The 21,323-nt window shown below is 42.6% G+C and overlaps 1 non-coding gene across 1 annotated transcript; it reads right to left on the reverse strand.

Moving 5' to 3' along the window:
* Positions 1-224: 224 nt before the first annotated feature.
* Positions 225-314, reverse strand: trnar-ucg (transfer RNA arginine (anticodon UCG)). Its single transcript is given in 2 exon segments — positions 225-260; positions 278-314. It is a non-coding gene; the product is annotated as a tRNA-Arg (tRNA).
* Between the last annotated feature and the right edge of the window lie 21,009 nt (positions 315-21,323).

The raw sequence follows: 21,323 nt of genomic DNA on the forward strand, positions 1-21,323 counted from the left end.
GCATTTTATTAAACCGACTGATGCACAGCTTTTGTTCCAGTTGGACACATCAATCATTTAACGAACCTGATCAGAAAAACAAAATTAATTAGAAATTAATGCACAAATTAACAAGAGCAGACATTTTGAGAAAGAGCCCTGCCATGTTCGGAAGGAAACGCAGAACCTTCAGTTGACGTGTGAGACCGCGGTTTTCAGGAAGTTAAACAGATTTCTGTATAAAACGACCACGACAGGACTCGAACCTGCAATCTTCTGATAACCTCTTCAAACACCACCGAAGTCAGACGCCTTATCCTTTAGGCCACGCGGTCAGGTAATATGATACTGGATCTGATGCTAGTGTCATGTAAATAAATATCGTGGTTGTATATTTTTCAGTTTGATGTTTGGATGATCCGCTGAATCCCAGATCCATAGCCTCAGGGTCTGAGTTTGACTCCGTGTCTTTCGTTGGAAAATAAGGATTGGGAGATCGGGAACTCAGTTCCTATTGTCCGCACCCTCTCCTCATCATTCTGCTGCAGTGTTTTGAATCTCACTCATTCTCTGCCTCGTGGCCTCCCCTCAGCCACTGCTAAATTCCAGAAAATAAACCACAGAACAGCCCCTTCATATAAACCACGAACAAAGGAAGCCGTTCTTCCCGAACTAATGAGCAATTTGATCGCGGTTTGCGACATGTTAAGGCGATAGTGTCAGAGAGAGAAACTTCTGCGATGGTGGGAATTTCGGAATTGGGGGAGGGGGAGGGGTGTGGGGGCGTTGGGGTTCAGTCAAAAAACAAGACGTTTCCGGAGTGAAATTAGGAAACATCTCTCTCAGCAAAGGGTCCTGGAATTTCAGAGATCCCATCGGGAAACAGCACTTTACTTTTAAATCTCAGTTTTATAGACTTGTGTTCATCAAATATATGATGGATCAGTGAGAAAATGGGTATTTATCTGTCCCGGTTTATTTGATCCTTGAAACATTATTGAAGACATTGAGTTATGCATTCACTGTAATCGAACCCAGGTTTCTTTGATGAAAAATAAGAATTCTACCCCTGAATCACCAATCCGCCCATCATGCTGAAATCAATTTATTTCCCTAACTACAAGATCACTGCACTAAAACAGAAAGCAAACTGAAAGTCACCTGAAGAAAAGAAAATAATTTAGGGACTGTGACGCTGTTACAGAATCGGCAACTTCGGGAATCTAATCCGAGTTTCCCACGTCCTAGTGACGCATTGTGCTCCTGAACCAGCAATGCACAGGTTTGGACGGATTTCATAACTTTCAAACTATTTCCTAATCTGATTATCAAAGTATCACTTCCCTTATGATTGATCTACAGTCCCTCGTTGTTCAAATCCCACATCTGTCTTTCGGTATTTTTAATCACTCCACAGACAGAACTTTCAAGAGGGTTTAGAGAAAGTAAATAAAGATGAATTGTTCCCACTGGCGCAAGGGTCAGTGACCAACCAGGGCAGATTTTAATTCATTCGAAAAGGAACTAAAGACAACGTTTTGAAAAGATTTTCTCGAAATAAATTTTGAGCATTTGGATGGACTGCCTAATCTGCAGGCAAACGCACGACTGCTATCATATGGAAGTGCAAAGGCAGCAGACACATGGGAACACCAACACGTGGAAGTTCCCCTCCAAGCCGCACATTATCCTGACTTGGAAGTAGATCGCCATTCCTTCACTGTCGCTGGTTCAAAATCTGGGAACTGACTCTCTAACAGCACAGTGGGTGTACCTACACCACAGGGACTGCAGCGGTTCAAGATGGCAGCTCACCGCCAGTTTCTGAAGGGCAATTGTGGATGGGCAATAAACGCTGGCCTAGCCAGCGACGCCCACATTCGGTAAATAAGTAAATCAGCACCCACAATATTTTTGTTGCTGTTGTTATTTCTGTGGAGGTGTTTACCTGGATAAGGAAACAGCTCTGATCAGCCCTTTGACAGAGAGCCGAGATTGCGACTATGAAGCCTGCGAGATCAGACTCCAAAGTGTGCAGGGAATGAGGAAGAGCGAGAAGGAGGGAACATCCTGCGTTGGATAGATTTTCTCGAAAAGAAAACAAAGGTTTGCTTTTCTTCAGCTGTTTTGACAACCACACGATTTCACAACGACGCGTGACAACCACTGGAGAACTTCTCAAGTGTGTTCGGCATTTTAATGTAGGAAATTGGTGAAATTTCCAACCGTTTGTTTCACATTGTCAGGCTGCATGTTCCTTCAGACAGGTTTCCATCTAGACACATGGAGTGAGCGGATTTGTGAACGTCAGTGGTTCAGGGGTAGATTCCTCACTGGCCAGACTGGACTTCTGGTTCCGTTGCTTAACATCACATTTTCGCTTTCTGAATCCAGTTCTTGTCTCTGACTCATTCATGTTTTTAATCGTGAAACTGGGTTTACCTTGGCGTTACAGATCTAAGATAATTGGTAAAAGAATAGCAACTACTGTCTATCTGTCTCCCCTTACACAAGTTTACAATTCATAGTGCTAAAGACCAATAAGTAGGCAAGCAAAATGTGAGCAGAATGTAAAGTGTTTGTAAATGAATAAAGATCGCTTGAGATGGTGGACAGAAGTTTGGTACATACAATAATGTGGGAATATGTGAGGATCACCACTTCGGTGGGATAGATTAAAAAAAAACAATATTCTTTAAATGAAGAGAGATGGCAGAATGCTGTGCTGCAATGACATTGAGACTTGGGTGTCCTTGTACATGTATCACAAAACAAAGCTACATTGCAGGTACAGCAGGCTGTTAGGAAGGCTAATGAGGTGTTGGCCTTTATTGAAAGGGGAATGGAGTATAAACTCGGGCATTCTTGTGATAACTGAAGAGGGCGTTGATGGGACAAAACTTAGAGTATTGAGTCCTGTTTAGGTCTCCTTCTTTAAGGGGGGAGATACTTACATTTGAAAGAGTGCAGATTTGCCCTGAGAAGATGGTGCTGAGCTGCCTTCTTGAGCCACCGCTGGGAGTGTTGACATTGACTTTGGTCCTCAAGCCCTGGATTTATATTTGACTCTATAAACTTGCGGCTCAGAGGTGTGAATGTCACCAACCGAGACACCCTGTGCAGAAGTAATTTATCAGGATGAATAGCTGTTGTTGGTTTGTTAGGAACTAAAAATACAAAGATGACTGAGAACAAAGGTTCAAAACAGCAAGATGAAGCATTTCAATAAATAACTCTGCAATGTTTGCAAATAAAACAGCACTTTCAGCGAATGAGTGGGAACGTGGTTTGATTTCATTGAGTTGAAACTGATTTCTTTGTGAAATGACCATGAATCAATTTCAACATCAGCACTTTGCATGGATCAACCAATGAATCCATGTCTCCCAAGTTCTCTGTCAAGTGATTCTACTGCCTGTCTTATACTATTGACAGAAGATTGAAGGTTGTTGAGTGCACTTGCTAGTTAAACTAGGTAACTACATAGGTTAGGTTCAGATGGATGTTGCAGTATGAGGTGTTAAATAATTGCGTTAAATGATGGCCAATTGCCATAGGAAGGTGGGATTAGAAAGGGCACCTGAGTGTCCTCGGGCTGGCATGGACAAGATGGGCCGAATGGCCTCCTTCTGTGCTGTAACATTTCTATGGTTCTGTTTCGATGAATGTTTTGTTCCAGGAAACTGCCACTTAGTCACATCCTGTCCCAGGAAATTCCAACACTTACTGCCCTGAGAAACTCACTTAGACACTTGATCACCAATTGATCATAGTCTTCACTAACGTCCCCGATTCTTTATGGGATCATTGAATCACAGAACATAATGAGAACATTCGGCCCGTCTGGACTCGGCTGGCCCTCTGAAAGAGCAGCTCACCTGCGGCCACTCCGCACCATTTTCCCTGTAACACTGCTCAATTTTCTTTTCAGATCAAGATCAAATTCACTTTTGAAAACCTCAATTGTCCCTGCCTCCAGCACAATCTCAGACATTGCATGCAACATCCTAAACACATGCTGCAAGAAAAAATAAAATTCCTTATGTGGTAATTGCTTTTTTTGTAAATTAATTTAAATCTGGTCCTCTTGTTTTGGATCATTCCATCAATGGAACAGTAAAACCTTATTTACTCTGTCCACACACCTCGTGATTTTGAATACCTCTATCAAATCTCCTCTCAAACTCCCTCTCTTCAAGAAACACATTCCCAAATTCTCCAATCATTCAATGTGAATTAAGTTCCTCATGCCTGGAATCTGTCTCACTAATGCTTTCACATGCTTGCTAAATTGTGGTGCACAGGATTAGATACGATACTCTAGTTGAGGCCGAAGCAGTGTTTTCTACAGGATTCACATAACTTTATTGTTTTTGTACTACATGCTATATTGATGAAGCCCATGACGTTGGCTGTTTTACTGGTCATTCTCTCAACCTGTCTTGTGACGATAAATGATTTATGCACATATACACCCACATCCCTCTGTTCCCGCAATCCCTTTAGATTTGTAACCTTCATTTCGTGTTGCCTCTCCCTGTTCTTTCTACAAAAACAAATGACACCAGGTTAGTCTGCAATAAATTTCACCTGCTAATTATCCGCCCATTCCATCAACATTTCTAGATCCCTTTGGAATTCTACACTATCCTCCTCACAGTTCACAGTGCTTCTAACTTTTGTATCATCGGCAAATGTTGGAATTGTGAGCTTACAACAAGATCTGGCTGATGAATTACTGGAAGGGCAGGGGCCCTGACACTGGACACAAGAAATAGGAACAGCAGTAGACCACATGGCCCATCGCACCTACCCTGCCATTCGATGGTATCATGGTTGACCTTGGGCCTCAACTCTATGTTTCCACCATTTCCCGATATCCCACAAGTCCCCGAGAGACCTGGGGAGCTCCACAAGATAACTTTCTTCAGTCCAAAATGCAACAGTTCACCACAAATCTTTGGTTCCCGTCACTCAGCTCATTTCGTATCTGTGCTGCTATTGTCCCTTCTATTCAATGAGCTCTAACTTTCCTCAGAAGTCTTTTGTCCAGCACTTTATCAAATGCCTTTTTCAAGTCCATTTAAATCACGTCAAGGGCTTCACCCTCATCAAAATTCTTTGCTGTCGCATCAAAAAAAAAACTAACTGAAGTTAAGTAACACGATTTGTTCTTACCAAATTGTTAGGAAGTAGAGAGGTTTAAGTAAATTATACTGGTATTTGCAAATGTTAGGAAAGAGTTTTAGCTTTAAAGTTTAAGTTTGATTTGTATTTCTGTATGTGTGTTAAGAAAGGTCAAATGGAGTTTTAGTTTCGTTTTAAAAAAGTGCTTGCATCTCTAATCAGGTTTACGACTTATGAAGTTAAGCAAACACATCAGTAGAAGAATTGGGCTGTTGCCTAGCAACAGGGAGGCAGAGAGGCAGGTCCCTCCCACAGACACACACACAGAAGGAGAGAAACAGCAGTTTTGATTTGGAAGCTGCGGACCTCGGTTGGTTTTTGAAAGTTGCTGCCGAGAGAGACTGGAAAAGGGGGCAGATAGTTAGTCCCAAGCGAAAGAAAAATCCCAAAATCCAGGGGAGTGGAAGAGGGGAAAATACGAAAAAGACCTTCTTGTCAAAGGAAGGATGGGAACCTGGAACAGGTCCTGTTAATGAATTTAAGAGGAGGGGCAGAGGGAATGGCTTCAATCCTCGTGTGAAAGGCGGAGCGCAGTGAAACTGGTTGACTCACGGCTTGACAAGCTTCTGTGGGGAGTTGAGGAGTGATCCATAGCATCTGGTTATGGTGGTATCTGTCACTTGGTTTCAGAGTCTGGTGTGCCTTACCACAGGGTGCCTATTGATACATGGATTGTGTAATTACTGTGGAAATTAAAGAATAAAATAGATTTTGCAACTTGCGTTATCCTTACAAATTTGTCTCCACCTGTAAGGTTATAGTTGTGGATGAAAGTGTATTGTAACATGGTTCATCTTTTCTCATTGAATAAATGTTTTATTTATTTTCTGGTAAAATTTGATCAGCTGACTCCTCTGACTCTGTTCAGTAGTTACTTTCCATGTATTTAAACAAACAAATAAAAGTTAGAATCTATCAAGCTGGGCTCCACTCTGGGTTTAGGATTGTCCAGGGGTAATCACAGCTGGGACCATAACATAATCCATGCTGCTTTTACATATTAATGTGCATTTTCCCGAGGTAATTTTCATGTTGTTGGGAATTTTCCTTTCTGAAAGGTAGCTCACCACCCAGGTTAAACTGGCTGCCCTGTAGTTTCTGGGCTTATCCTTACACATTTGTTTGACAAGGATGTTACAATAGCAATTCTCCACTTCGCTGTCACCAAAGCGAGTCTAAGGAATATTGGAAAATTCTGGCCAGCGTCCCTGCAATTCCTGCTCTCCTCCCTCAGTATTCTGAATGCACCTCGTCTGTGTCTGGTCCTAAACAACTTTAAGCACATACAGCATATCAAATACTTTCTCCTGAAATTGTTTATTACCTTTACACTAAAATATCGATCGAGGTGAAACGGCTCACTTTCTGCTCAGTACAATTCCTAGAACAAAAACAAAATATGATCAAATCAAATTCACACTATGGGGCTACCAGACCTGGCCGTCTCAGAGAAGTTTACAATTCTCTCAGAGAATACAACAGCCGAATGCATTCATCCAGAAAATTGGGTCGTCTAATTAGTGTTTTCGGGTAACATTACAGTGCGATTAAGTGGGCAATTGTGTTTTTTTTCAAATTGTCTTCATGTGTATTTCATTGATGAGTTCTCTGCAATGGTGGGTCCAGTTCTGAAACTTACCCCTGATATAAGTAAACCGCTCTACCTCGACTCACTGCGAGTTTTATACGATGCACTGGGCTACTGACACGACAAGTAACAACTCGTGAGAGCGCGCATGTAACTTGTAACAGAGACGGCTCACATTCTCCCTTACGAAACGTCCCATAGCGAGAATCACACGGCCATACCAATAATGTAACTGTATGTATATAACTCAGCCAATATAGACATTCATTGGCACCCAAAAGATATCAACCATTCTTTCAGAGCGCTCTAGGTAAAAGAGAACATTGAAGAAATACACCAGGCAGTGTCTAGGCCGGGCAGTATCCATGGAGACGGCAAGAAAACTCAAGTTTCAGTTACACTCATTCTCTTCTTGGGATAAATTAACTCATTCTCTTATTAGGATAAATTAACCGTCTGATTACATGAGCAACAGTTTCTTCATTTACTCCACCTATTTTGCAGTGATAATTTGGTTATAATGACTTCTCAGGTTCTAAAAACTCGCCCGGGTTTAAGTAAAACCCGCCTTTTCGCTCTTAAAAAATATGCATCACAAGTGGTAACACACGAGGGCTCGTCCGGGATTTGAACCCGGGACCTCTCGCACGATCATTTAACGAAATTCCCGAAGCGAGAATCATACCTCTAGACCAACGAGCATTCCACAAGTAAGCGAGATAACCGCTATGTGCATTCATTGTCCTCCAGAGTGCGTGAACCCTCTTTTGGGTTTCTGTCGTAACACCAGAAAACAATTAAGAATTACACCTCATGGCAGGCAGCAGCGTGGACAGTGAAAGGGTGTTCACGTTTCAGGTCGATGACATTTCATCAGAACTCAGCAATGCTAGAATTGTGATCAGTTTTACACTGTAACTCCTGACACCGAGCTGGAACAGGAACTCGGCACCCACTCAGTCTGCCGGTGCGTGCGCCGTTCCTCCCACCGCTGACGACCTCGTTGTTCAGCCGTTGACGGTCGCCCACTTGCTGCCTCCCACTCACTCCCCTGCTCCCGAATGCCAGGTGCACAGACCCGGGGCCCTCGCCATCTCGCTCGCTGCGCTATATGCCAACACTTATGCCGCACCTCTCGCTACCCGACTACCAAGCCGCTCACCTCCCACTCGGCATCTCCCTCCTGACTCTTGTCGCCGCCCATCTCATCACAAGAACTGAGGAGATGGTGACAAGCAGAATAGCAAGTGAGGCGGTGAGGGGTAGGGAGCAGGCCGGAGAGCGGGAGGTTACTGAGGCGCCGAGCAGTCCGGCAAGCGAGACGGTGAGCAGGACAGGGACAGAAGTGCCGAGAGAGGCACACAAGAACAAGAACACGAAAATCAGAAGCAGCAAGAGGCCATTCAGCCCCTCGAAGCTGCTCCAGCATGGCTGATCTGAATGTGGCCTCAACTCCACTTTCCTGTCTGCCCCCCATAATTCTTTACTCATTCCTTTGTCAAAAATATCTCCAACTCAGCCTTGAACATTTTCAATGACCCAGCCTCCACTGCTCTCTGGGGAAGAGAAATCCGCAGATTAATGTCCCACCGAGAGAGAGAGAAAACAAATTACCTTCTGTCAGCCTGAAATGGGAGAGCCCGATATTTTTAAACTGAGTCACCTGATTGTAGAGTCCCCCACAAAAGGAAACAAAGCCTCAGCAGCCACCCTGTCAAGTCCCCTCAGGATTTTATATCTTTCAATAAGATCACCTCCCGTTCTTCAAAACTCCAATGGGTATAGGCCCAACCGCCTCAACCTTTCCCCATAAGAAAACCCTTCCATTCCAGGAAGCAGTCGACTGAATCTTCTCTGACCTGCTGTAATGCAATTATATCCTTTCTTAACTAAGGAGACTAAGACTGTCCACAGTCCACCAGATGCTGCCTCACCAACGCCCTGACTGATATAGAGTATAACTGTGGGGAAACTTCCATAATTTTATATTCGATTCCTTCTGTAATAAACACCAACGTTCCATTCGCCTTCTTAATCACTTGCTGCATCTCTATACCAACTTTTTGAGGCTCATGAACCAGGACCCCCAGAACCCTCTGCACTGTAGAGTTCTGCAACATTTCTCCATTCACATGATGTACTGCTTTTAAATTCTTCCTGTCAAAGTGGACAAGTTCACATTTTCCCAAGTTATTCTGCATCTGCCAATTATTGTCTACTCACCAACCAATCTATATCGCTCTGTACACTCTATATGTCTTTCTTCTACAGTGAAGGCAGAAACAAAATACCCGTTCAACAGTTCTGCCAGTTCTTTGTTTTCCATTATTAATTCCCCAGTCTCACTATCTGCGGGACCAACATGCACTTAAAGAAATATTTATAAACATTTATAGACTGAATTCCGGATCGGGAGTGGGCCAGCGAGCGGAACACAGCAAAAACAGTGTTCATTTCGGGCTGAGTTTGATCTGCACCATCTCCGCTGCTGAAAGTGACCTGGAGCGTCACTGGCTTTGACGTCACAGACACGGAAACTCCACGTGTGGAGCGCGTGCTCTCTGCTGTTCCGGTGTCAACAAACTCAGCCAAAAGGCCTTTCCCATGTGGACCAACATGAGAACTTCCCGGGAAGTTTACATTTACCCCTCCTTCATTGGACCCTCCTCGAATGCCTCCGACCCTGAACTAGAGTCAGAAACTTGGGACAGATCCCAAACAATTAGCTTGCTAGATGCCCAGGAAAGGTTAAACAGTTTAACTTCTGGTCTATCACCTGGTCTATCACCATCCTCAGTCGCCCCGATCCGACCACCTGACCTCTCCGCGGATCTCCTGACTGGCTCCCAACCTGTATGTTGACGCGGTCACGCACTTTAACCATCAGACCCACCTACGCACTCACCCACCAAACTCATTCACTCAGCCAGCTATCTACCTACACACGTCACTCACCTATCCATTCATTCAGTCATTAGCTCACCCAGTCAGTCATCTATTCGCTCCCTCACAGTCAATGACTCGATATTTAAATTACCAGAATATGGCAGTTAATGTTGTAAAAAGGGGCCATGTACTTTCGTTCCATGACTCTGCCGCTGGGTTTAGATGTCCTACCACCTTCAATGATTTACGTACCTAAACATCCAAGTCCCACTGCTTCTCCACCTCCCTTAGAGTTATACCCTTCATTTTATATTGTCTTTCAAAGTTCTTCCTTCCAAACCTCTCTCCATTGAACTTCATCTGCCACCTGTCTCCCCATTTCCACCAACTGGTCCAAGTCCATTTGAAGTTCTACACGATCCTCAACACTCTCCACAATGTTTCCAAGCTTTGTATCCTCCGCAAACGTTGAAATTTTGTCCTGGGCACAAAGGTCTCGGTCATTGATATTTATCAGGAACAGCAAAGGTCCCAACCCTTCCGCCAGGCCGAAAAACATCCATTTACCACAAAACTCTGTTTCCTGCCACTCAGCCAATTCTGTATCCTTGTAGCGGCGAAGCGGCTCTACTCCTTTTGCCACCTGTTTCACTATTCGGTGGCGAGTTTTCTTCTGTTCAGTGGTTCAGATTGGAAAGTGGGGTGTGACTGGATTCACCTGTACAGAGAGGGGTTGGTGACGGCCGTTTCCCTTCTCCAATGAACCAGTTGCTGATTTGCTTTTATCTAAAAATCGACTCTGGTGGGACTCGAACCCAGAAACTTTGAATCTCTTATACAACAGCAGCTAGAAATCCAACACGCTATCCGTTGCGCCACAGAGCCCAGAACATGTAATGCACATTTCCTATTCCACATAAGGGAATTTCTGACATTGTAGAACAAAACGTTCAAACGGTCAGCAATTTCCGACATTTGAACAATGACGACATTTCAAGAGCACTCATTGCCTGTGAAGTGTTTTGGACGTCCTGTGGTTGTGAAAAGAGCGATAGAAATTCGAGTGAAAGAGCGATTTCCTTCAAAAGGACATATTCAGGTTGGAAAATAGGGCGGCTGAATTTTTTTGCAGAGAAGGGTGAAGTGATTCATTTTGGTCGGAAGAACACGGGGAGAAAAGAGAAAATAAAGTTTGCAATTCCAAAGACGGTGCCGGAACAGCGGGAAATGATGTACATCTGCATAAATCATTGAAGGAGGCTGTGCAGGCTGAAAGAATAGTTCATGAAGCATACAATATCCTCGGCTTTATGAATGGGAGCATAGATTACAAGAGCAAATCCGTTGTTTTGAACTTGGAAAAGACAGTATTTCGGCCACAGCTGGAGTATTGCGCCCGGTTCCGGACATCACACTTTAGGAAAGATGTGAAGGCATTGAAGAGGAAGCAGTAAAGTTTCACGAGAACATTTGGCGGCGAGGTACTTAAATTACCTCGATACATTGTAGCGGTAGGGGATATTTACCTTGGAGACGAGTAATCTGAGAGGAGATTTCTTAGAGTTCTTTGCAGTCCCGAGTCTTCTGGACAGAGGGTGGGTGATGATTTGGACATGGGCTGCTTCAGTATCGGAGGTGTTGAAAATGGTGCTGAACATTGAGCAATCATCAGCGAACATTCCCAATTCTGCTGGAAGGTCAATGGTGAAGCAGCTGAAGATGGTTGGACCTAGGACACCACACCGAGGAACTCCCGCAGTGATGTCCTGGAACTGGGATGATTGATCTCCACAACCACAATCATCTTTCTTTGTGCTGGGTATGACTCCAACCAGCAGAGAGCTCCCCATCCCCGCCCCCGATTCCCATTGTCTCCACTTTTGCTGGGGATCCATAATGCCACACAGTCAAAAGCTGCCTTGATGTCAAGGGCAGTCACTCTCACCTCGCCTCCGGAGTTCAGTTTGCATTGGAGGACGAGGGGAATCAGGTTGTTTTGTTTGGCCACCCAAGCTGAATGTTGGGCTTGAGGTGGCGATAAGATTCGGAGGGGAGGGTGACAACCTTTCACTGAGTTTCAACATTGCAGATCAGACTTTGGAGGGATTTCTGCAATATTCCCAGGACGTGGTGATCTCATTCTTAGAGCAACACACTTACACTGAGGACAAGTTGCACCATGTAAAATAAAATGGAGATGTGGGATGTCAGAATCTGTTCAACACTGATTCACTTTTATTCATTTCTGCATCCTAGAGTATCAAAGTGGTTTGTAACTGTAAAAAAATAAATAAAATTCAGAAGATTCAGTCCAATACCTCCACAGTTTCCACTATTACAGCCCTCAGCATTTTCAGATGCATTCCATTTGGTCCCACTGACTTATCAACATCAAGCACAGCCAGACCTTCTCATATCTCTTCTTTAACACGAGTTATATGTTAAAAAGTCATTTGCAAATTGTCGATGGAGGATTTGTGCCCTCTTATTGAAGAGGGTTTAAAGGAGAGGAGCGAAGCATTTGTGCTGAAGAAGTGGGATCAGTGAAAATAAAAGTAACAATAAGTGGAATGAAGGGGGCGGGCTGTTCATGGGCTGACTGGAGAATTTCATTAGGATTTATTCATTGGAGATTGGAAGGTCATTTTTCCAAATCTTTAAGAAGATTAACGTTGAAGGAAACCTATCTTCATCGATAAGGAATCATTAGCTAAGTTTATAAAAATAACACGGATAGATAGGATTCAAAGAATTGGAGGGGTATCACGTTGTAATGTGGAATATAAGATCTTGGTGAGGGCTTTAGGAAGAACATCAAGTCCTTGGAGAGCGTGCAGTGGAAATTTTCTGGAATGGGATCAGTGGTGAGGGATTCCATATGTGGATGGACTGAAAAATACAAACTGGAGATGCTCTTATCAGAGAGAATGTTAAGGAGAGATTTAGTACAGATATTTAAGATTAGCCGATGTATTTAATATCAGCCCAGGTATTTCTTATACACATTAAGCAATATTTTTCCCATTGATGGAATGTTTGAAAACCAATGATTAGATAAAAAATAAATCGTGGAGAAATGTTTCACACTGCTCCATTCCAAACAGTTCCTAACTTGACGTGATACATTTTGTTCTGCTTACTGGAGCCGCATTTCCAACATTGCACACCAGGCTGCACTTTCAGAACCTTCTTGCTAACTCTTCACGGCTGGAAAAAAGGATATGAGACCATGACTTAAAGCTAGGATCGGCTCTGAGGGGATGTTAAGATGAGGGATTGTGAAACCATTGTGCTTTTCACACGTGGGTTCGAATCAAGTTATTGGATATTTTTAGTTAATTGCTTCTTCCTGTTTGAGTAGGTTTTGCATAAAAAAGGCCTGGAATCGGATGGTTGTCAATGTCTCACTGGAGATGACAAGTGGCAAGTAACATTCGCGCCACACAAGTGTCAGGCAATAATCATCTCCAAGAAGTAGGAATCCAACTACTACCTTGATGTTCAATTGCATTACCATCACTGAATCCCCCACTATCAACATCCAGGGAGTTACCATTGACAAGAAACTGAACTGGAATAGCCATATAAACATTATGCCTACAATAGCAGGTCAGATGCTAGGAATTGTGCGACGAGTAACTCATGTCCAGGATCCCCAAAGCCTGTCCACCATCTACAAGGCACAAGTCAGGAGTGTGATGGAATGCTCCCCACTTGCCTGGATGAGTGCAGCTCCCACACCACCCAAGAAGCTTTACACCATCCAAAACAAAGCAGCCCCCATGATGGAGACCACATCCAAAAACATTCATTCCCTCCACTGCCTACGCACTTTAGCAGCAGTGTGTACCATGTTCAAGGTGTACCGCAGGAACTCACCAAGGCTCCTTCGACAGCACCATCCAGACCCTGCACCACTACAATGTAGAAGGGCTAGGTCAGCAGATAGATGGGAACACCACCACCTGGAAATTCCCCTTCAAGCCATGAATTGGAAATATATCGCTGTTCCTTCACTGTCGTTGGTAAAAATCCTAGAACTCCCCTCCTGACAGCACTGTGGACGTACCTACACCACATGGACTGCAGAGGTTCAAGAAGGCAGGTCACCACCACATTCTCAAGGGAATTAGGGATGGGCAATAATTGCTGTCCAAACCAGCGAAGGCCAAATACCTAGAATGATTTTTTTTTTAATGGAATATTTCAGACTTAATCAAAATTGATACTGAGCTATTACAGTTCTTTCCCCAGATTTTATTGGATTGATGAACAAATAGGATTCAGGAAAGGGAGCAGGACTTTTCCTTCCCTTTCATTCTCTGGATTTACAGTGGCTGAAAGAGCAGCTGGAAAAGTTAATGGCGATGGAGCAGAAAAAAATAACATTGTCCTTGTGGAACACATTTAGTTTGACATTTTCTTAATAAGTTCAGTGAGTGAGCAAGTTTTAGCAAATGAGCTTTAAAGTGAAGGGCCATCTAATTAAACCTATGAAATATAGAAAAGGTTGTTTATTTTTGTGGTGAGATTCCTGAAACTGTGGAGGAGCAGAGAGAGATGAACAGACATCATTAAAAGCTCGTGGACAGGAAGATAAAAATAATATCTAAGACTAATAGAATACAAAGTATTGGGAATCATATTACAGGTGTATAAAACCCTGTTTAAATCGCTGCGTTCTGTTCCTGACAACAGACCTGAGGGATGTTAGATTGGCCTTGGAGTGGGGGCAGCAGAATTCCATCAGAGTGATACCAGATTCAAATGATGAGGACAGATTGTAAATACTAGTATTGTAATGCCATGAATATCAGAGACTATGGGGTGATCCAACTGAGATGTTTACGGTGTTTGAATGATTTGACAGGGTAGATAGAGAGATACTGTTACCTCTGGTGCGACGGGAGGTGGGGGCCGGGGGTTGGGGTGGTGCCCTCAACAAGGGGGCTTAACCTTTAAATTAGAATGAAGCCTTTCAGAGGTAATTTCAGGAAGTGCATCTTCACACAAAGGATGGTGGAAACTCCCTCCCCCAAACAACTGTAAACGCTGGGGGTCAACCGAAAAGTTCCAAACTGAAATCGATAGCTCTTCTTTGTTAAGTGTTTTAAGGATTACGAAACGAAGAGGGATAAATGGAGCAAAAAGACAGACCAGTCATGAGTTCATTAAATGGTAGGACAAACTTGGGGGAAGAATACGTTACTTCTGTTCCTCCACTCCGAATTCATAAATAAAAACTAAATCTGGGAGGAACTGAAATGAGGTGTCATCACTTGGTGGTCCCATTATTCTCGCAACATTGACAATCTCTAGTGCTGAGCTACAATTCCACACACAACTCGTCTCCCAGGAAATCTGGCAGGAAGAAAATTATCCTCTCCAACCTGCATTTCCCACATTTTACCAGCTGCCAATCCTTTGATCATCATTTGGAAATTGAAATCGGTCTATTGCCCCACTTCCATGGTGATTTCGGGAATAGTCAGCAGGGGAGCAGCATTAGAAAGCAGTTGTTTTCCTCTCTGTTAATATTGTCTCAATGTCGACATGCCTCATTCATTAGATGGGGAAATGAGCTTGTATTAATCCAGTGATGAACAAACCTGCTCCATGTTACAAGCATTTACTGTGTTAATTTTTATAATATCAGATGACAATTTCTCGTTGAAACACAGCAAACTGCTCCCAGGTACTTTTATGAGCTTGTGAAACAAGACAATTCCAGTTTCCACACATAATGAAGCCAAGCGGGAGGAGACAGCTGTTTCACAGTGATCAGATATTGGAGTTGATGAAGAATGTTTTCTGAAGATCAATGTGTCCTTTTGGAAATCTGGAATGGGTATGGTTTTCTATATTAAACTTTGACCTTTCCGTTAGTTCTTTATGTGCAGCTGTTTTTGGTGGTGTTATTGAGACAGGGATATTGGTCAGGGCAGCAAGAGAAATCACTGTGCTTCTTCAATAGCGCTGGGAAATCTTTCATCTCTTTAAAAACCTGCCACCAGTTATTGCTCAGGATTAGCCAGGTGTGGTACACCGAGGATATTCACTTATTGAAATCAATGCTTTTCACAGAAAGCATTAGTTCCTGTCAAGCAAGTATAACAGTTTCATAATATTTTTCTAGTTTATTGCGAAGTAATTTTATGGGGTAAGTATAGTTGGGTCTGTCTGTGTGTAATGTAATTACATCTGGAATCAAGTTTAACTCATCAAAAGAAGCTGGGTGCTTGACATGCTAATGAGTAAACATGGAAGCTGGATTAGCATGTAAGGTGTGAAGGGAATTTGCATTTTTAGATAAATGAAGGGATATTTGGATTTCAACGGTATCTCAGTAAGTTTTCAACTAGCCAGATAAGCAAGGCTAAGGAACATGTTTATTTTTTCCAAAGGTTACTGGAAATAGTGGCGACATGGGAGATTTTTAGATTGTGAAGAAGATACAATTTCATCGACATCTGGGTCTATAGAATTTACATATCAAGAAGAGAGAAACATATATAAAGGAGAATGAAAGGTGATGTTGAAAAAGGGCATGTAAGATCTAACAGGAGTGTGTGAAATGGCCTCAATGAAGCCTCCAGCATTTTTGTGTAAGTCTGCTGTCTAACTAAACGGGAGTTGAAGAAAAGCCATACGGCATTCCATTGTCCAGGATACTGTGTTAACTTGCTGAGTCTGCTTTAATTCTAAAATCTATTTCAGACCTTAAAGGGTGTGTAACTGAGGGGTTCAGGTCAATTAGTAAATTGAGGAGTTATTATAGTGCTATTTGTAGTCTTATGTATGTGCTTGACATCTTTTGCTTTTAATACACATATTAATTTAATTTTTAAAATTTCGAAATGTCCTGTCAGACCCATTGCTCCTGAATTCAGTGCACACATCTCGTAATAAATACAAATGCAAAACCCTTGTGACAACACGACCAACTATCCCTCTTGGATTTGGTCCATATCTTCTGCCACGTCATAACAGTCCCTCACACACTCTGATCAATTAACGCCTGTACCCTTTATTGCTGACGGATTTCTTGTCATTTTGAGTACCCACCTGAGTTGAGTTTTAAGTCAGATTTCATGTTTTCTGGAGCAAAACTGAAACTGATTCAGGAAAAATGAACAGACACTTTCTGTCAGAAAGGGGCAGCTAATTTCTGCACAGGAAACACACACAAACAACAATGTGAATATGCTTTGGGATGATGATTGAGTGCTCGGGGGCATAACTCCACTGTTCGTGTGTCTTCGGCACAGTGCAATGGGGTCACTTTGGATAAAATAAGAGGTTGGGCAGGGCCTTGGTTTATCATCATTATTTAAGGGCTGCACCTACAATAGTGCAGCCCTCCCTCAGTACTGTACTGGAGTGTCAAACTTCCTTGTTACACACAAATTCTGGCACGGGTTTTGGGGACATACACTTATCTTTCAAAGCCAAATGCGACCTAATCAGCCCCACTGAAAGTTTTAACAAATCGCCCAATCCACAGCTACAGGACTGGGGCAATTATGAGGTCATCCCCTGGCAGATCACGTGACAGATGGGGCCACAATGCATCACCACCAGGTTTGTGACTTGATTCAAACCCAAAATCCTGTCACAATGACTTTTCAAATAAATCTGTCGTCTACTTGCCAACACAGCAGTAACACTTTCTGCCTAACCATGAGGAGAGCTAAGGAGACATGCACAAAACTAAATCCTTTAATAAAATAGTTCAAAAATCATTTAGGCTGAAATTCTGTGAGGGAAAAGTCAAGTTATCATTGAGAACTCTGCTCAGAGAGCTTCATTGGACAGGAGAGAAATTAGGCAAAGAATCTGAGTTTATCGACACCAGCAAACAAGTTGACATCAAAACTGGATCAACTCCCATGAAAATCAATGAGTAAATGCTGAGACGTCCGAGCACCATCAGTTGACCAAGTAGAGATATTGCCTGGATAAAGCATTCTGTTCAGGACAGGATTTATTGAACTGAGTCGAATAGACAGGTCTTTGCACAACAAGTCAGTCATTTCTAGATTTTAATTTGAAAACCTCCAGTTTGTTGCAAGATGGAATTCATATAAATTATAATTACAGTACAAATGAGTTGATAATTCAAACACAAACGTTGCTTTCAGGTAAATTAAGTGGGACAATGAAATTACAACCAAGAACTCAATTGACCTGGGAGCTCAAACACAGAAAAAGTTAATTGCAGAGTGAAGAGTTTATAATGTGGATTTGTTGAAAGTGGAGATTAGGTGTAGAGGGGGAATGAGCTGCTGTGTAAATTAAACCGAGAGACAACAGCAAAGATACAAGCCGGAAGGAGCAGAACATTCTAAATAACGAAAACTTTAATTAAACAGGCAGCTCATTTCAGTGTAATATCGGGACAGCTGAGAGCTGTTGACTACACATCCTCTGCTCTGTTGGAAATCCAAAAACAGGCTGATGATAGACGTCAGATTCATAATAAATTAGGGAACCAAGCAGAATACAGGAAGTACAGAGGAGAGCTCAAAAAGTAAACTTGAACAGCAGAGGGAGTGTATGAGAAAAGATTTGCAGGTAACACAAGGTAACACTGAAGGCTATTAACAATAAATGGACTGTCACTGAAAGGGAGGCTGTGCAGGCAGAGGGGATGGCTGAATCTCTACATGGCAGGAGAGATTAAATGATGAAAGAATTGGTGCTGCAAGGAAAAAGGGAGAGGTAAAGGAACAAGTAACAAAAAACTGAGATGTGTCGAAAAGAGGTGTGAATGGAAAAATGAGGAGCAGCTGCCACCCGAAAGCAAACGCAACAGAAAAATGAGGTTAAAACCAAATGTGAAAAAAAGGAGTCAAAATGGGGACAGAAGTTACAGTTTGAAGAACATTAGAGATTTAAGCAGCTGTAGGTCATTCAGCCCTTCGAGCCTATTCTTCCATGAAACACGATCATGGCTGATCTGATTGTACCCTCAACCCCACTTTCCTGCCTGTCTCCCGCAACCCTTGACTCCCTCGTAGAATCTGTCCAACTCAGCCTTGAATATATTCAATTATCGAGCCTGAACTGCTCTCTGGGGAAGATAATTCAAAGGCCAAAGATCCACTGAAAATAAATTACTCCTCATCTCCATCGTAAATAGGGGACCCATTATTTTATTAACTGTCTTCCCTAGTTCACACTGCAAGTGTAATCCTTAGCACAATTGGGATTGTTTATTAAGTGTTGTCCAATTGCGGAATGATAGTGTGGAGTAATGAACTGCCTGGTGGAGTATAGGGTAGGATTTGCCCTCATGGTTCACTGTGTGCACGTATACATGGGTTGTCAAAGACACAGAAAAGTGATGTCCCTTTACATTCTATCTCACCTCTGACTGATTCTTCACAACATGAATTGGCCAAATGGCTGAGTGAGTTTCTGCAAACAGTTCTGAGTGAGTTTTCCACATACACGGTGAAGGGATTCTTCTCCTTTGTGAAGCCCATACAGGATTTGCATATCTATAGCAATGGCGTGTGCATGTGCTTGTTGCTTGTTTGACTTTGCTAGCCTCTTGATTAATGTACCACTCAAGGAAGCCATTCACATATGCACCATGTCATTATTTCATGATGATCTAGTCTCACTGCCATTGTCTGAATCTGTATTCATTGAACATATGAACTCAGCAACTCATGCAGTTCATTTCAGTTTTAATGGCACCATGTATGCCCAAAGAGATAATGTTGCCATGGGACACCCTCTAGGCCCAGCTCTTGTAAACATCTTTGCTAAGTTCCACGAGAAATGTATCTTCAGGAAATGACCCCTAACATCCTATCCCTTTCTTTTTTTTGATACACAAATTACGCGTTTTCTATGTCTGCATCAGCAGCTACATGTAAAACATTCCTGTGACACCTTAATGTGCTCTAACCTGCTCTATTCTCATTGAAATTGACCAGTCAAACGAGCCCCCTTTCCTCAATGTACTACTTGAGAAATCTGCCAATGCGTTCTCTACTACTGTCTACTGCTAGCCCAGCACCATTGTTGGGATTCCCACAGTTCCATGCGGTATAAGGTAGGTCTTGTCGGCAAACTGATAGGTGGGGACCAGACCATTTGCTAATCATGCAACATGATGCCAAAACCAGGCACTTCAAAGCTATCCTGCGGAATAATGGCTCCATCGATCAAATAATTGCTCACTGTATATCACACAAACTCATCAATGGGTCTAAGCCCGTTCTGAAAAGTCTGTTCTGAAAAGTGGCCGGTCTACCTCACATAACCCTGGAATGGTTTAGGTATCTCAAAAACGTGAACAACTAATAAAGCTACCCGTTTCACAATGCTACCATGCAGTAGCAACACGAGTGGCATTCTCCACTAACAGGATGCTGCTGTCAAGACTAAAAATATGTTCTGCCAACAACACAAATAACTAATGTTGTATATGAATTTCAGTGCCAGTGTGATGCGAGGTCTGTGGACATTTGCCCCAATGGCTGTTGGATCGTACCAAACAGCTTAGGCCTTCAGCTCTTCACAACAGGCAAAATACTGAGCATACTCACCAAGATTCTGCTTGAAAAGCTCAGAACATAGTGTCCAACATTGGATGTGATTTCACAGAAGGACAATACTTACTGACCAATCCTGATTGTGCTAAGAATTACACGAACATCAGTTATGATCCCGGCTGATGGTAAAACTGGATAAGTCAGTTCCCGGAGTGAAACCTGGCTGGATAGAACCCAACATGTGCAGGATGTGAGAAAAGATTCTGAAGAAATTCACAGGTATTTGCTCATGAACTTTGAACACAAAGAATAAAATATTTATCAAAACAAGAAAAAGAAACTACATTAACTGGACAAAACAGTCAGAAAGATCTCAATACAAACAAAAGAAGGTGATTCAATTTCCCAATATTCCTTTGCCCAGCAATATCTTTACAGATGGATAAACCAGTGAAGAGTTACCACGGGTTTGTCACAAAGGCTTCTTGCTTGAGGCTGGCACATGTGCAAACTGTTTTGTTGTGGTGAATTCTTGAGCATTCACTTGACCCTTCTCAACCAAGACTTATCTCACCCAAAATAACTGCACTTTATACTCACTGTTTCAGTAGCAACACCACCGAACTGATCACGACAATGAGTCATATAACTGACTCTGCAGTTAACTATTGTCCTAGTAGCCTTGTACTTTTCTCTTCTCAAGAGCCTAAAACATCCCTGCTTAACTCTTTGATGCACATTGAACTCGTCCCTCTCTTTCTCTGTCTCTGTGTCACTTGAACACTGTCGGTAGGCAGCAACCCAGATTTTTTTTCTATTGTGTGTTTCTTTTTTCCCCAAAATCACTAAACATCTAACCCCTTTACTGACCTGTCAGCCAGGGTACCACCCAGGCTTCTAAGTCCCAAGGCGAATTGAAAAAAAAACTTGTGAAACTGGAATGACTCTACATTTCTGACATAAAAAATACACACACATGTATCTATCTATACACATTATATATATAAATACACACACATTAAAAATTGTACATAGTTCCAAACAACCAATTGAAGATTATCTGTCGCGCTCACTGTGTGCCTCACTTACACATGCTCAGGGATACATTTCTTCACGCACAGGGCCACTACCATTGCAAACAAAATGGACATGTCCACGCATTGCACTTCCTGCAA

Source organism: Cetorhinus maximus, chromosome 31 (genome assembly GCF_964194155.1).
Source record: "Cetorhinus maximus chromosome 31, sCetMax3.hap1.1, whole genome shotgun sequence".
Classification (NCBI taxonomy): Eukaryota; Metazoa; Chordata; class Chondrichthyes; order Lamniformes; family Cetorhinidae; genus Cetorhinus; species Cetorhinus maximus.